We start from the raw sequence: 17,360 nt of genomic DNA, 5'->3' as shown, positions 1-17,360 counted from the left end.
TCTATTCATGTGCAGTGGGAATCTCATCTCCCTCTATTCATGTGCAGTGGGAATCTCCACTCCCTCTATTCATGTGCAGTGGGAATCTCATCTCCATCTATTCATGTGCAGTATGAATATCCCCTCTCTCTATTCATGTGCAGTGGGAATCTCCCCTCTCTCTATTGATGTGCAGTGGGAATCTTTTCTCCCTCTATTCATGTACAGTGGGAATATCATCTACCTCGATTCATGTGCAGTGGGAATCTCCACTCCCTCTATTCAAGTGCAGTGGGAATCTCATCTCCCTCTTTTCATGTGCAGTGGTAATCTCCCCTCTCTCTATTCATGTGCAGTGGGATTCTCCGCTCCCTCTATTCATGTGAAGTGGAAATCTCCACTCCCTTTATTCATGTGCAGTGGGAATCTCCCCTCTCTCTATTCATGTGCAGTGGGAATCTCCACTCCCTCTATTCATGTGCAGTGGGAATCTCATCTTCCCCTATTCATGTGCAGTGGGAAACTCCCCTCTCTCTATTCATGTGCAGTGGAAATCTCATCTCCCTCTATTCTTGTGCAGTGGAAATCTCATCTCCCTCTATTCATGTGCAGTGGAAATCTCATCTCCCTCTATTCATGTGCAGTGGGAATCTCCACTTCCTCTATTCATGTGCAGGGGGAAGCTCCATGCCATCTATTTATGTGCAGTGGGAATCTCCACTCCCTCTATTCATGTGCAGTGGAAACCTCCACTCCCTCTATTCATGTGCATTGGGAATCTCCACTCCCTCTATTCATGTGCAGTGGGAATCTCCACTCTCTCTATTCATGTGCAGTGGGAATCTCCACTCCCTCTTTTCATGTGCAGTGGGAATCTCCACTCCCTCTATTCTTGTGCAGTGGGAATCTCCACTCCCTCTATTCATGTGCAGTGGGAATCTCCACTCCCTCTATTCAAGGGGAGTGGGAATCTCCACTCCCTCTATTCATGTGCAGTGGGAATCTCCCCTCTCTCTGTTCATGTGCAGTGGGAATCTCCCCTCTCTCTGTTCATGTGCAGTGGGAATCTCCCCTCTCCTATTTCATGTGCAGTGGGAATCTCATCTCCGTCTATTCATGTGGAGTGGGAATCTCATCTCCGTCTATTCATGTGGAGTGGGAATCTCATGTCCCTCTATTCATGTGCAGTGGGAATCTTATCTCCGTCTATTCATTTACATTGGGAATCTCATCTCCCTCTATTCATGTGCAGTGGGAATCTAATCTGCCTCTATTCATGTGCAGTGGGAATCTCCACTCCCTCTATTCATGTGCAGTGGGAAACTCCCGTCTCTCTGTTCATTTGCAGTGGGAATCTCCCCTCTCTCTATTCATGTGCAGTGGGAAACTCAGCTCCCTCTATTTATGTGCAGTGGGAATCTCATCTCCCTCTATTTATGTGCAGTGGGAATCTCATCTCCCTCTATTCATGTGCAGTGGGAATCTCCACTCCCTCTATTCATGTGCAGTGGGAATCTCATCTCCCTCTATTCATGTGCAGTGGGAATCTCCACTCCCTCTATTCTTGTGCAGTGGAAATCTCCACTCCCTCTATTCATGTGCAGTGGGAATCTCCCCTCTCTCTATTCATGTGCAGTGGGAATCTCATCTCCCTCAATTCTTGTGCAGTGGAAATCTCCACTCCCTCTATTCATGTGCAGTGGGAATCTCGCCTCTCTCTATTCATGTGCAGTGGGAATCTCCCCTCTCTCTATTCATGTGCAGTGGAAATCTACCCTCTCTCTATTCATGTGCAGTGGGAATCTCATCTCCCTCAATTCTTGTGCAGTGGAAATCTCCACTCCCTCTATTCATGTGCAGTGGGAGTCTACCCTCTCTCTATTCATGTGCAGTGGGAATCTCCACTCCCTCTATTCATGTGCAGTGGGAATCTCCACTCCCTATATTCATGTGCAGTGGGAATCTCCACTCCCTATATTCATGTGCAGTGGGAATCTCCACTCCCTATATTCATGTGCAGTGGGAATCTCCACTCCCCCTATTCATGTGTAATGGGAATCTCCACTCCCTCTTTTCATGTGCAGGTGGAATCTCCACTCCCTCTATTCATGTGCAGAGGGGATCTCCACTCCCTCTATTCATGTGCAGTGGGAATCTCCACTCCCTCTTTTCATGTGCAGTGGGGATCTCCACTCCCTCTATACATGTGCATTGGGAATCTCATCTCCCTCTATTCATGTGCAGTGGGAATCTCCACTCCCTCTATTCATGTGCAGTGGAAATCTCATCTCCCTCTATTCATGTGCAGTGGGAATCTCCACTCCCTCTATTCATGTGCAGTGGGAATTTCCACTCCCTCTATTCATGTGCAGTGGGAATCTCCACTCCCTCTATTCATGTGCAGTGGGAATCTTTACTCCCTCTATTCATGTGCAGTGGGGATCAACACTCCCTCTATTCATGTGCAGTGGGAATCTCCACTCCCTCTATTCATGTGCAGTGGGAATCTCATCTCCCCCTATTCATGTGCAGTAGGAATATCCCCTCTCTCTATTCATGTGCTGTGGGAATCTCATCTCCCTCAATTCATGTGCAGTGGAAATCTCCACTCCCTCTATTCATGTGCAGTGGGAATCTCCACTCTCTCTATTCATGTGCAGTGGAAATCTCATCTCCCTCTATTCATGTGCAGTGGGAATCTCCACTCCCTCTATTCATGTGAGTGGGAATCTCCACTCCTTCTATTCATGTGCAGTGGATTCTCCACCCCCTCTATTCATGTGCAGTGGGAATCTCCACTCCCTCTATTCATGTGCAGTGAGAATCTCCACTCTCTATATTCATGTGCAGTGGTAATCTCCACTCCCACTATTCATGTGCAGTGCGAATCACCACTCCCTCTATTCATGTGCAGTGGGAATCTCCACTCCCTCTATCCATGTGCAGTGGGGATCTCCACTCCCTCTATTCATGTGCAGTGGGAATCTCATCTCCCTCTATTCATGTGCAGTGGGAATCTCCACTCCCTCTATTCATGTGCAGTGGGAATCTCATCTCCATCTATTCATGTGCAGTATGAATATCCCCTCTCTCTATTCATGTGCAGTGGGAATCTCCCCTCTCTCTATTGATGTGCAGTGGGAATCTTTTCTCCCTCTATTCATGTACAGTGGGAATATCATCTACCTCGATTCATGTGCAGTGGGAATCTCCACTCCCTCTATTCAAGTGCAGTGGGAATCTCATCTCCCTCTTTTCATGTGCAGTGGTAATCTCCCCTCTCTCTATTCATGTGCAGTGGGATTCTCCGCTCCCTCTATTCATGTGAAGTGGAAATCTCCACTCCCTTTATTCATGTGCAGTGGGAATCTCCCCTCTCTCTATTCATGTGCAGTGGGAATCTCCACTCCCTCTATTCATGTGCAGTGGGAATCTCATATTCCTCTATTCATGTGCAGTGGGAATCTCCCCTCTCTCTATTCATGTGCAGTGGAAATCTCATCTCCCTCTATTCTTGTGCAGTGGAAATCTCATCTCCCTCTATTCATGTGCAGTGGAAATCTCATCTCCCTCTATTCATGTGCAGTGGGAATCTCCACTTCCTCTATTCATGTGCAGGGGGAAGCTCCATGCCATCTATTTATGTGCAGTGGGAATCTCCACTCCCTCTATTCATGTGCAGTGGAAACCTCCACTCCCTCTATTCATGTGCATTGGGAATCTCCACTCCCTCTATTCATGTGCAGTGGGAATCTCCACTCTCTCTATTCATGTGCAGTGGGAATCTCCACTCCCTCTTTTCATGTGCAGTGGGAATCTCCACTCCCTCTATTCTTGTGCAGTGGGAATCTCGACTCCCTCTATTCATGTGCAGTGGGAATCTCCACTCCCTCTATTCAAGGGGAGTGGGAATCTCCACTCCCTCTATTCATGTGCAGTGGGAATCTCCCCTCTCTCTGTTCATGTGCAATGGGAATCTCCCCTCTCTCTGTTCATGTGCAGTGGGAATCTCCCCTCTCCTATTTCATGTGCAGTGGGAATCTCATCTCCGTCTATTCATGTGGAGTGGGAATCTCATCTCCGTCTATTCATGTGGAGTGGGAATCTCATGTCCCTCTATTCATGTGCAGTGGGAATCTTATCTCCGTCTATTCATTTACATTGGGAATCTCATCTCCCTCTATTCATGTGCAGTGGGAATCTAATCTGCCTCTATTCATGTGCAGTGGGAATCTCCACTCCCTCTATTCATGTGCAGTGGGAAACTCCCGTCTCTCTGTTCATTTGCAGTGGGAATCTCCCCTCTCTCTATTCATGTGCAGTGGGAAACTCAGCTCCCTCTATTTATGTGCAGTGGGAATCTCATCTCCCTCTATTTATGTGCAGTGGGAATCTCATCTGCCTCTATTCATGTGCAGTGGGAATCTCCACTCCCTCTATTCATGTGCAGTGGGAATCTCATCTCCCTCTATTCATGTGCAGTGGGAATCTCCCCTCTCTCTATTCATGTGCAGTGGGAATCTCCACTCCCTCTCTTCTTGTGCAGTGGAAATCTCCACTCCCTCTATTCATGTGCAGTGGGAATCTCCCCTCTCTCTATTCATGTGCAGTGGGAATCTCCCCTCTCTCTATTCATGTGCAGTGGAAATCTACCCTCTCTCTATTCATGTGCAGTGGGAATCTCATCTCCCTCAATTCTTGTGCAGTGGAAATCTCCACTCCCTCTATTCATGTGCAGTGGGAGTCTACCCTCTCTCTATTCATGTGCAGTGGGAATCTCCACTCCCTCTATTCATGTGCAGTGGGAATCTCCACTCCCTATATTCATGTGCAGTGGGAATCTCCACTCCCTATATTCATGTGCAGTGGGAATCTCCACTCCCTATATTCATGTGCAGTGGGAATCTCCACTCCCCCTATTCATGTGTAATGGGAATCTCCACTCCCTCTTTTCATGTGCAGTTGGAATCTCCACTCCCTCTATTCATGTGCAGTGGGAATCTCCCCTCTCTCTATTCATGTGCAGTGGGAATCTCATCTCCCTCTATTCATGTGCAGTGGGAATCTCATCTACCTCTATTCATGTGCAGTGGGAATCTCCACTCCATCTATTCATGTGCAGTGGGAATCTTTTCTCCCTCTATTCTTGTGCAGTGGAAATCTCCACTCCCTCTATTCATGTGCAGTGGGAATCTCCCCTCTCTCTATTCATGTGCAGTGGAAATCTACCCTCTCTCTATTCATGTGCAGTAGGAATCTCATCTCCCTCAATTCATGTGCAATGGAAATCTCCACTCCCTCTATTCATGTGCAGTGGGAATCTCCCCTCTCTCTATTCATGTGCAGTGGGAATCTCCACTCCCTCTATTCATGTGCAGTGGGAAATTCCACTCCCTCTATTCATGTGCACTGGGAATCTCCACTCCCTATAATCATGTGCAGTGGGAATCTCCACTCCCTATATTCATGTGCAGTGGGAATCTCCACTCCCCCTATTCATGTGTAATGGGAATCTCCACTCCCTCTTTTCATGTGCAGTTGGAATCTCCACTCCCTCTATTCATGTGCAGAGGGGATCTCCACTCCCTCTATTCATGTGCTGTGGGAATCTCATATCCCTCTATTCATGTGCAGTGGGAATCTCCACTCCCTCTATTCATGTGCAGTGGGAATCTCCACTCCCTCTATTCATGTGCAGTGGGAATCTCCACTCCCTCTATTCATGTGCAGTGGGGATCTCCACTCCCTCTATACATGTGCATTGGGAATCTCATCTCCCTCTATTCATGTGCAGTGGGAATCTCCACTCCCTCTATTCATGTGCAGTGGGAATCTCATCTCCCTCTATTCATGTGCAGTGGGAATCTCCCCTCTCTCTATTCATGTGCAGTGGGAATCTCATCTCCCTCTATTCATGTGCAGTGGGAATCTCATCTACCTCTATTCATGTGCAGTGGGAATCTCCACTCCCTCTATTCATGTGCAGTGGGAATCTCCACTCCCTCTATTCTTGTGCAGTGGAAATCTCCACTCCCTCTATTCATGTGCAGTGGGAATCTCCCCTCTCTCTATTCATGTGCAGTGGAAATCTACCCTCTCTCTATTCATGTGCAGTGGGAATCTCATCTCCCTCAATTCATGTGCAGTGGAAATCTCCACTCCCTCTATTCATGTGCAGTGGGAATCTCCCCTCTCTCTATTCATGTGCCGTGGGAATCTCCACTCCCTCTATTCATGTGCAGTGGGAATCTCCACTCCCTCTATTCATGTGCATGTGCAGAGGGGATCTCCACTCCCTCTATTCATGTGCTGTGGGAATCTCATCTCCCTCTATTCATGTGCAGTGGGAATCTCCCCTCTCTCTATTCATGTGCAGTGGGAATCTCATCTCCCTCTATTCATGTGCAGTGGGAATCTCATCTACCTCTATTCATGTGCAGTGGGAATCTCCACTCCCTCTATTCATGTGCAGTGGGAATCTCATCTCCCTCTATTCATGTGCAGTGGGAATCTCCCCTCTCTCTATTCATGTGCAGTGGGAATCTCTACTCCCTCTATTCATGTGCAATGGGAATCTCCCCTCTCTCTGTTCATTTGCAGTGGGAATCTCCACTCTCTCTATTCATGTGCAGTGGGAATCTCATCTCCCTCTATTCATGTGCAGTGGGAATCTCATCTCCCTCTATTTATGCGCAGTGGGAATCTCTTCTCCCTCTATTCATGTGCAGTGGGAATCTCCACTCCCTCTTTTCATGTGAAGTGGGAATCTCATCTCCCTCTGTTCATGTGCAGTGGGAATCTCCACTCCCTCTATTCATGTGCAGTGGGAATCTCATCTCCATCTATTCATGTGCAGTATGAATATCCCCTTCCTCTATTCATGTGCAGTGGGAATCTCCACTCCCTCTATTCATGTGCAGTGGGGATCTCCACTCCCTCTATTCATGTGCAGTGGGAATCTCATCTCCCTCTATTCATGTGCAGTGGGAATCTCCATTCCCTCTATTCATGTGCAGTGGGAATCTCATCTCCATCTATTCATGTGCAGTATGAATATCCTCTCTCTCTATTCATGTGCAGTGGGAATCTCCCCTCTCTCTATTCATGTGCAGTGGGAATCTCCCCTCTCTCTATTCATGTGCAGTGGAAATCTACCCTCTCTCTATTCATGTGCAGTGGGAATCTCATCTCCCTCAATTCTTGTGCAGTGGAAATCTCCACTCCCTCTATTCATGTGCAGTGGGAGTCTCCCCTCTCTCTATTCATGTGCAGTGGGAATCTCCACTCCCTCTATTCATGTGCAGTGGGAATCTCCACTCCCTCTATTCATGTGCAGTGGGAATCTCCACTCCCTATATTCATGTGCAGTGGGAATCTCCACTCCTTATATTCATGTGCAGTGGGAATCTCCACTCCCCCTATTCATGTGTAATGGGAATCTCCACTCCCTCTTTTCATGTGCAGTTGGAATCTCCACTCCCTCTATTCATGTGCAGAGGGGATCTCCACTCCCTCTATTCATGTGCAGTGGGTATCTCCACTCCCTCTATTCATGTGCAGTGGGGAACTCCACTCCCTCTATACATGTGCATTTGGAATCTAATCTCCCTCTATTCATGTGCAGTGGGAATCTCCACTCCCTCTATTCATGTGCAGTGGGAATCTCATCTCCCTCTGTTCATGTGCAGTGGGAATCTCCCCTCTCTCTATTCATGTGCAGTGGGAATCTCATCTCCCTCTATTCATGTGCAGTGGGAATCTCATCTACCTCTATTCATGTGCAGTGGGAATCTCCACTCCCTCTATTCATGTGCAGTGGGCATCTCCACTACCTCTATTCTTGTGCAGTGGAAATCTCCACTCCCTCTATTCATGTGCAGTGGGAATCTCCCCTCTCTCTATTCATGTGCAGTGGAAATCTACCCTCTCTCTATTCATGTGCAGTGGGAATCTCATCTCCCTCAATTCATGTGCAGTGGAAATCTCCACTCCCTCTATTCATGTGCAGTGGGAATCTCCCCTCTCTCTATTCATGTGCAGTGGGAATATCCACTCCCTCTATTCATGTGCAGTGGGAATCTCCACTCCCTATATTCATGTGCAGTGGGAATCTCCACTCCCTATATTCATGTGCAGTGGGAATCTCCACTCCCCCTATTCATGTGTAATGGGAATCTCCACTCCCTCTTTTCAAGTGCAGTTGGAATCTCCACTCCCTCTATTCATGTGCAGAGGGGATCTCCACTCCCTCTATTCATGTGCTGTGGGAATCTCATATCCCTCTATTCATGTGCAGTGGGAATCTCCACTCCCTCTATTCATGTGCAGTGGGAATCTCCACTCCCTCTATTCCTGTGCAGTGGGAATCTCCACTCCCTCTATTCATGTGCAGTGGGGATCGCCACTCCCTCTATACATGTGCATTGGGAATCTCATCTCCCTCTATTCATGTGCAGTGGGAATCTCCACTCCCTCTATTCATGTGCAGTGGGAATCTCATCTCCCTCTATTCATGTGCAGTGGGAATCTCCCCTCTCTCTATTCATGTGCAGTGGGAATCTCATCTCCCTCTATTCATGTGCAGTGGGAATCTCATCTACCTCTATTCATGTGCAGTGGGAATCTCCACTCCCTCTATTCATGTGCAGTGGGAATCTCCACTCCCTCTATTCTTGTGCAGTGGAAATCTCCACTCCCTCTATTCATGTGCAGTGGGAATCTCCCCTCTCTCTATTCATGTGCAGTGGAAATCTACCCTCTCTCTATTCATGTGCAGTGGGAATCTCATCTCCCTCAATTCATGTGCATTGGAAATCTCCACTCCCTCTATTCATGTGCAGTGGAAATCTCATCTCCCTCTATTCATGTGCAGTGGGAATCTCCACTCCCTCTATTCATGTGCAGTGGGAATCTCCACTCCCTCTATTCATGTGCAGTGGGAATCTTTACTCCCTCTATTCATGTGCAGTGGGGATCTCCACTCCCTCGATTCATGTGCAGTGGGAATCTCATCTCCCTCTATTCATGTGCAGTGGGAATCTCCACTCCCTCTATTCATGTGCAGTGGGAATCTCATCTCCCCCTATTCATGTGCAGTAGGAATATGCCCTCTCTCTATTCATGTGCTGTGGGAATCTCATCTCCCTCAATTCATGTGCAGTGGAAATCTCCACTCCCTCTATTCATGTGCAGTGGGAATCTCCACTCTCTCTATTCATGTGCAGTGGAAATCTCATCTCCCTCTATTCATGTGCAGTGGGAATCTCCACTCCCTCTATTCATGTGAGTGGGAATCTCCACTCCCTCTATTCATGTGCAGTGGATTCTCCACCCCCTCTATTCATGTGCAGTGGGAATCTCCACTCTCTATATTCATGTGCAGTGGTAATCTCCACTCCCACTATTCATGTGCAGTGCGAATCACCACTCCCTCTATTCATGTGCAGTGGGAATCTCCACTCCCTCTATCCATGTGCAGTGGGGATCTCCACTCCCTCTATTCATGTGCAGTGGGAATCTCATCTCCCTCTATTCATATGCAGTGGGAATCTCCACTCCCTCTATTCATGTGCAGTGGGAATCTCATCTCCATCTATTCATGTGCAGTATGAATATCCCCTCTCTCTATTCATGTGCAGTGGGAATCTCCCCTCTCTCTATTGATGTGCAGTGGGAATCTTTTCTCCCTCTATTCATGTACAGTGGGAATATCATCTACCTCGATTCATGTGCAGTGGGAATCTCCACTCCCTCTATTCAAGTGCAGTGGGAATCTCATCTCCCTCTTTTCATGTGCAGTGGTAATCTCCCCTCTCTCTATTCATGTGCAGTGGGATTCTCCGCTCCCTCTATTCATGTGAAGTGGAAATCTCCACTCCCTTTATTCATGTGCAGTGGGAATCTCCCCTCTCTCTATTCATGTGCAGTGGGAATCTCCGCTCCCTCTATTCATGTGCAGTGGGAATCTCATCTTCCTCTATTCATGTGCAGTGGGAATCTCCCCTCTCTCTATTCATGTGCAGTGGAAATCTCATCTCCCTCTATTCTTGTGCAGTGGAAATCTCATCTCCCTCTATTCATGTGCAGTGGAAATCTCATCTCCCTCTATTCATGTGCAGTGGGAATCTCCACTTCCTCTATTCATGTGCAGGGGGAAGCTCCATGCCATCTATTTATGTGCAGTGGGAATCTCCCCTCCCTCTATTCATGTGCAGTGGAAACCTCCACTCCCTCTATTCATGTGCATTGGGAATCTCCACTCCCTCTATTCATGTGCAGTGGGAATCTCCACTCTCTCTATTCATGTGCAGTGGGAATCTCCACTCCCTCTATTCATGTGCAGTGGGAATCTCCACTCCCTCTATTCTTGTGCAGTGGGAATCTCCACTCCCTCTATTCATGTGCAGTGGGAATCTCCACTCCCTCTATTCAAGGGGAGTGGGAATCTCCACTCCCTCTATTCATGTGCAGTGGGAATCTCCCCTCTCTCTGTTCATGTGCAGTGGGAATCTCCCCTCTCTCTGTTCATGTGCAGTGGGAATATCCCCTCTCCTATTTCATGTGCAGTGGGAATCTTATCTCCGTCTATTCATTTACATTGGGAATCACATCTCCCTCTATTCATGTGCAGTGGGAATCTAATCTGCCTCTATTCATGTGCAGTGGGAATCTCCACTCCCTCTATTCATGTGCAGTGGGAAACTCCCGTCTCTCTGTTCATTTGCAGTGGGAATCTCCCCTCTCTCTATTCATGTGCAGTGGGAAACTCAGCTCCCTCTATTTATGTGCAGTGGGAATCTCATCTCCCTCTATTTATGTGCAGTGGGAATCTCATCTCCCTCTATTCATGTGCAGTGGGAATCTCCACTCCCTCTATTCATGTGCAGTGGGAATCTCATCTCCCTCTATTCTTGTGCAGTGGGAATCTCCCCTCTCTCTATTCATGTCCAGTGGGAATCTCCACTCCCTCTATTCTTGTGCAGTGGAAATCTCCACTCCCTCTATTCATGTGCATTGGGAATCTCCCCTCTCTCTATTCATGTGCAGTGGCAATCTCCCCTCTCTCTATTCATGTGCAGTGGAAATCTACCCTCTCTCTATACATGTGCAGTGGGAATCTCATCTCCCTCAATTCTTGTGCAGTGGAAATCTCCACTCCCTCTATTCATGTGCAGTGGGAGTCTACCCTCTCTCTATTCATGTGCAGTGGGAATCTCCACTCCCTCTATTCATGTGCAGTGGGAATCTCCACTCCCTATATTCATGTGCAGTGGGAATCTCCACTCCCTATATTCATGTGCAGTGGGGATCTCCACTCCCTCTATTCATGTGCAGTGGGAATCTCATCTCCCTCTATTCATGTGCAGTGGGAATCTCCACTCCCTCTATTCATGTGCAGTGGGAATCTCATCTCCATCTATTCATGTGCAGTATGAATATCCTCTCTCTCTATTCATGTGCAGTGGGAATCTCCCCTCTCTCTATTCATGTGCAGTGGGAATCTCCCCTCTCTCTATTCATGTGCAGTGGAAATCTACCCTCTCTCTATTCATGTGCAGTAGGAATCTCATCTCCCTCAATTCTTGTGCAGTGGAAATCTCCACTCCCTCTATTCATGTGCAGTGGGAGTCTCCCCTCTCTCTATTCATGTGCAGTGGGAATCTCCACTCCCTCTATTCATGTGCAGTGGGAATCTCCACTCCCTATATTCATGTGCAGTGGGAATCTCCACTCCCTATATTCATGTGCAGTGGGAATCTCCACTCCCCCTATTCATGTGTAATGGGAATCTCCACTCCCTCTTTTCATGTGCAGTTGGAATCTCCACTCCCTCTATTCATGTGCAGAGGGGATCTCCACTCCCTCTATTCATGTGCAGTGGGTATCTCCACTCCCTCTATTCATGTGCAGTGGGGAACTCCACTCCCTCTATACATGTGCATTGGGAATCTCATCTCCCTCTATTCATGTGCAGTGGGAATCTCCACTCCCTCTATTCATGTGCAGTGGGAATCTCCACTCCCTATATTCATGTGCAGTGGGAATCTCCACTCCCTATATTCATGTGCAGTGGGAATCTCCACTCCCCCTATTCATGTGTAATGGGAATCTCCACTCCCTCTTTTCATGTGCAGTTGGAATCTCCACTCCCTCTATTCATGTGCAGAGGGGATCTCCACTCCCTCTATTCATGTGCAGTGGGTATCTCCACTCCCTCTATTCATGTGCAGTGGGGAACTCCACTCCCTCTATACATGTGCATTGGGAATCTCATCTCCCTCTATTCATGTGCAGTGGGAATCTCCACTCCCTCTGTTCATGTGCAGTGGGAATCTCATCTCCCTCTATTCATGTGCAGTGGGAATCTCCCCTCTCTCTATTCATGTGCAGTGGGAATCTCATCTCCCTCTATTCATGTGCAGTGGGTATCTCATCTACCTCTATTCATGTGCAGTGGGAATCTCCACTCCCTCTATTCATGTGCAGTGGGAATCTCCACTCCCTCTATTCTTGTGCAGTGGAAATCTCCACTCCCTCTATTCATGTGCAGTGGGAATCTCCCCTCTCTCTATTCATGTGCAGTGGGAATCTCCACTCCCTCTATTCATGTGCAGTGGGTATCTCATCTACCTCTATTCATGTGCAGTGGAAATCTACCCTCTCTCTATTCATGTGCAGTGGGAATCTCATCTCCCTCAATTCATGTGCAGTGGAAATCTCCACTCCCTCTATTCATGTGCAGTGGGAATCTCCCCTCTCTCTATTCATGTGCAGTGGGAATCTCCACTCCCTCTATTCATGTGCAGTGGGAATCTCCACTCCCTATATTCATGTGCAGTGGGAATCTCCACTCCCTATATTCATGTGCAGTGGGAATCTCCACTCCCCCTATTCATGTGTAATGGGAATCTCCACTCCCTCTTTTCAAGTGCAGTTGGAATCTCCACTCCCTCTATTCATGTGCAGAGGGGATCTCCACTCCCTCTATTCATGTGCTGTGGGAATCTCATATCCCTCTATTCATGTGCAGTGGGAATCTCCACTCCCTCTATTCATGTGCAGTGGGAATCTCCACTCCCTCTATTCCTGTGCAGTGGGAATCTCCACTCCCTCTATTCATGTGCAGTGGGGATCGCCACTCCCTCTATACATGTGCATTGGGAATCTCATCTCCCTCTATTCATGTGCAGTGGGAATCTCCACTCCCTCTATTCATGTGCAGTTGGAATCTCATCTCCCTCTATTCATGTGCAGTGGGAATCTCCCCTCTCTCTATTCATGTGCAGTGGGAATCTCATCTCCCTCTATTCATGTGCAGTGGGAATCTCATCTACCTCTATTCATGTGCAGTGGGAATCTCCACTCCCTCTATTCATGTGCAGTGGGAATCTCCACTCCCTCTATTCTTGTGCAGTGGAAATCTCATCTCCCTCTATTCATGTGCAGTGGGAATCTCCCCTCTCTCTATTCATGTGCAGTGGAAATCTACCCTCTCTCTATTCATGTGCAGTGGGAATCTCATCTCCCTCAATTCATGTGCAGTGGAAATCTCCACTCCCTCTTTTCATGTGCAGTGGAAATCTCATCTCCCTCTATTCATGTGCAGTGGGAATCTCCACTCCCTCTATTCATGTGCAGTGGGAATCTCCACTCCCTCTATTCATGTGCAGTGGGAATCTTTACTCCCTCTATTCATGTGCAGTGGGGATCTCCACTCCCTCTATTCATGTGCAGTGGGAATCTCATCTCCCTCTATTCATGTGCAGTGGGAATCTCCACTCCCTCTATTCATGTGCAGTGGGAATCTCATCTCCCCCTATTCATGTGCAGTAGGAATATCCCCTCTCTCTATTCATGTGCTGTGGGAATCTCATCTCCCTCAATTCATGTGCAGTGGAAATCTCCACTCCCTCTATTCATGTGCAGTGGGAATCTCCACTCTCTCTATTCATGTGCAGTGGAAATCTCATCTCCCTCTATTCATGTGCAGTGGGAATCTCCACTCCCTCTATTCATGTGAGTGGGAATCTCCACTCCCTCTATTCATGTGCAGTGGATTCTCCACCCCCTCTATTCATGTGCAGTGGGAATATCCACTCCCTCTATTCATGTGCAGTGAGAATCTCCACTCTCTATATTCATGTGCAGTGGTAATCTCCACTCCCACTATTCATGTGCAGTGCGAATCACCACTCCCTCTATTCATGTGCAGTGGGAATCTCCACTCCCTCTATCCATGTGCAGTGGGGATCTCCACTCCCTCTATTCATGTGCAGTGGGAATCTCATCTCCCTCTATTCATGTGCAGTGGGAATCTCCACTCTCTCTATTCATGTGCAGTGGGAATCTCCACTCCCTCTATTCATGTGCAGTGGGAATCTCCACTCCCTCTATTCTTGTGCAGTGGGAATCTCCACTCCCTCTATTCATGTGCAGTGGGAATCTCCACTCCCTCTATTCAAGGGGAGTGGGAATCTCCACTCCCTCTATTCATGTGCAGTGGGAATCTCCCCTCTCTCTGTTCATGTGCAGTGGGAATCTCCCCTCTCTCTGTTCATGTGCAGTGGGAATCTCCCCTCTCCTATTTCATGTGCAGTGGGAATCTTATCTCCGTCTATTCATTTACATTGGGAATCACATCTCCCTCTATTCATGTGCAGTGGGAATCTAATCTGCCTCTATTCATGTGCAGTGGGAATCTCCACTCCCTCTATTCATGTGCAGTGGGAAACTCCCGTCTCTCTGTTCATTTGCAGTGGGAATCTCCCCTCTCTCTATTCATGTGCAGTGGGAAACTCAGCTCCCTCTATTTATGTGCAGTGGGAATCTCATCTCCCTCTATTTATGTGCAGTGGGAATCTCATCTCCCTCTATTCATGTGCAGTGGGAATCTCCACTCCCTCTATTCATGTGCAGTGGGAATCTCATCTCCCTCTATTCATGTGCAGTGGGAATCTCCCCTCTCTCTATTCATGTCCAGTGGGAATCTCCACTCCCTCTATTCTTGTGCAGTGGAAATCTCCACTCACTCTATTCATGTGCAGTGGGAATCTCCCCTCTCTCTATTCATGTGCAGTGGGAATCTCCCCTCTCTCTATTCATGTGCAGTGGGAATCTCATCTCCCTCAATTCTTGTGCAGTTGAAATCTCCACTCCCTCTATTCATGTGCAGTGGGAGTCTACCCTCTCTCTATTCATGTGCAGTGGGAATCTCCACTCCCTCTATTCATGTGCAGTGGGAATCTCCACTCCCCCTATTCATGTGTAATGGGAATCTCCACTCCCTCTTTTCATGTGCAGTTGGAATCTCCACTCCCTCTATTCATGTGCAGAGGGGATCTCCACTCCCTCTCTTCATGTGCAGTGGGAATCTCCACTCCCTCTTTTCATGTGCAGTGGGGATCTCCACTCCCTCTATACATGTGCATTGGGAATCTCATCTCCCTCTATTCATGTGCAGTGGGAATCTCCACTCCCTCTATTCATGTGCAGTGGGAATCTAATCTCCCTCTATTCATGTGCAGTGGGAATCTCCCCTCTCTCTATTCATGTGCAGTGGGAATCTCATCTCCCTCTATTCATGTGCAGTGGGAATCTCATCTACCTCTATTCATGTGCAGTGGGAATCTCCACTCCCTCTATTCATGTGCAGTGGGAATCTTTTCTCCCTCTATTCTTGTGCAGTGGAAATCTCCACTCCCTCTATTCATGTGCAGTGGGAATCTCCCCTCTCTCTATTCATGTGCAGTGGAAATCTACCCTCTCTCTATTCATGTGCAGTAGGAATCTCATCTCCCTCAATTCATGTGCAGTGGAAATCTCCACTCCCTCTATTCATGTGCAGTGGGAATCTCCCCTCTCTCTATTCATGTGCAGTGGGAATCTCCTCTCCCTCTATTCATGTGCAGTTTGAAATTCCACTCCCTCTATTCATGTGCAGTGGGAATCTCCACTCCCTATAATCATGTGCAGTGGGAATCTCCACTCCCTATATTCATGTGCAGTGGGAATCTCCACTCCCCCTATTCATGTGTAATGGGAATCTCCACTCCCTCTTTTCATGTGCAGTTGGAATCTCCACTCCCTCTATTCATGTGCAGAGGGGATCTCCACTCCCTCTATTCATGTGCTGTGGGAATCTCATATCCGTCTATTCATGTGCAGTGGGAATCTCCCCTCCCTCTATTCATGTGCAGTGGGAATCTCATCTCCCTCTATTCATGTGCAGTGGGAATCTCATCTACCTCTATTCATGTGCAGTGGGAATCTCCACTCCCTCTATTCATGTGCAGTGGGAATCTCCACTCCCTCTATTCTTGTGCAGTGGAAATCTCCACTCCCTCTATTCATGTGCAGTGGGAATCTCACCTCTCTCTATTCATGTGCCGTGGAAATCTACCCTCTCTCTATTCATGTGCAGTGGGAATCTCATCTCCCTCAATTCATGTGCAGTGGAAATCTCCACTCCCTCTATTCATGTGCAGTGGGAATCTCCCCTCTCTCTATTCATGTGCAGTGGGAATCTCCACTCCCTCTATTCATGTGCAGTGGGAATCTCCACTCCCTCTATTCATGTGCAGAGGGGATCTCCACTCCCTCTATTCATGTGCTGTGGGAATCTCATCTCCCTCTATTCATGTGCAGTGGGAATCTCCACTCCCTCTATTCATGTGCAGTGGGAATCTCCACTCCCTCTATTCATGTGCAGTGGGAATCTCCACTCCCTCTATTCATGTGCATTGGGGATCTCCACTCCCTGTATACATGTGCAGTGGGAATCTCATCTCCCTCTATTCATGTGCTGGGGGAATCTCCACTCCCTCTATTCATGTGCAGTGGGAATCTCATCTCCCTCTATTCATGTGCAGTGGGAATCTCATCTACCTCTATTCATGTGCAGTGGGAATCTCCACTCCCTCTATTCATGTGCAGTGGGAATCTCATCTCCCTCTATTCATGTGCAGTGGGAATCTCCCCTCTCTCAATTCATGTGCAGTGGGAATCTCTACTCCCTCTATTCATGTGCAATGGGAATCTCCCCTCTCTCTGTTCATTTGCAGTGGGAATCTCCACTCTCTCTATTCATGTGCAGTGGGAATCTCATCTCCCTCTATTCATGTGCAGTGGGAATCTCATCTCCCTCTATTTATGCGCAGTGGGAATCTCATCTCCCTCTATTCATGTGCAGTGGGAATCTCCACTCCCTCTTTTCATGTGAAGTGGGAATCTCATCTCCCTCTGTTCATGTGCAGTGGGAATCTCCACTCCCTCTATTCATGTGCAGTGGGAATCTCATCTCCATCTATTCATGTGCAGTATGAATATCCCCTCCCTCTATTCATGTGCAGTGGGAATCTCCACTCCCTCTATTCATGTGCAGT

This window comes from Phyllobates terribilis, unplaced genomic scaffold (genome assembly GCF_046119375.1).
Source record: "Phyllobates terribilis strain yellow unplaced genomic scaffold, ASM4611937v1 Scaffold_10__3_contigs__length_209671492, whole genome shotgun sequence".
NCBI lineage: Eukaryota > Metazoa > Chordata > Amphibia > Anura > Dendrobatidae > Phyllobates > Phyllobates terribilis.
This window is presented reverse-complemented; position numbering follows the sequence as displayed.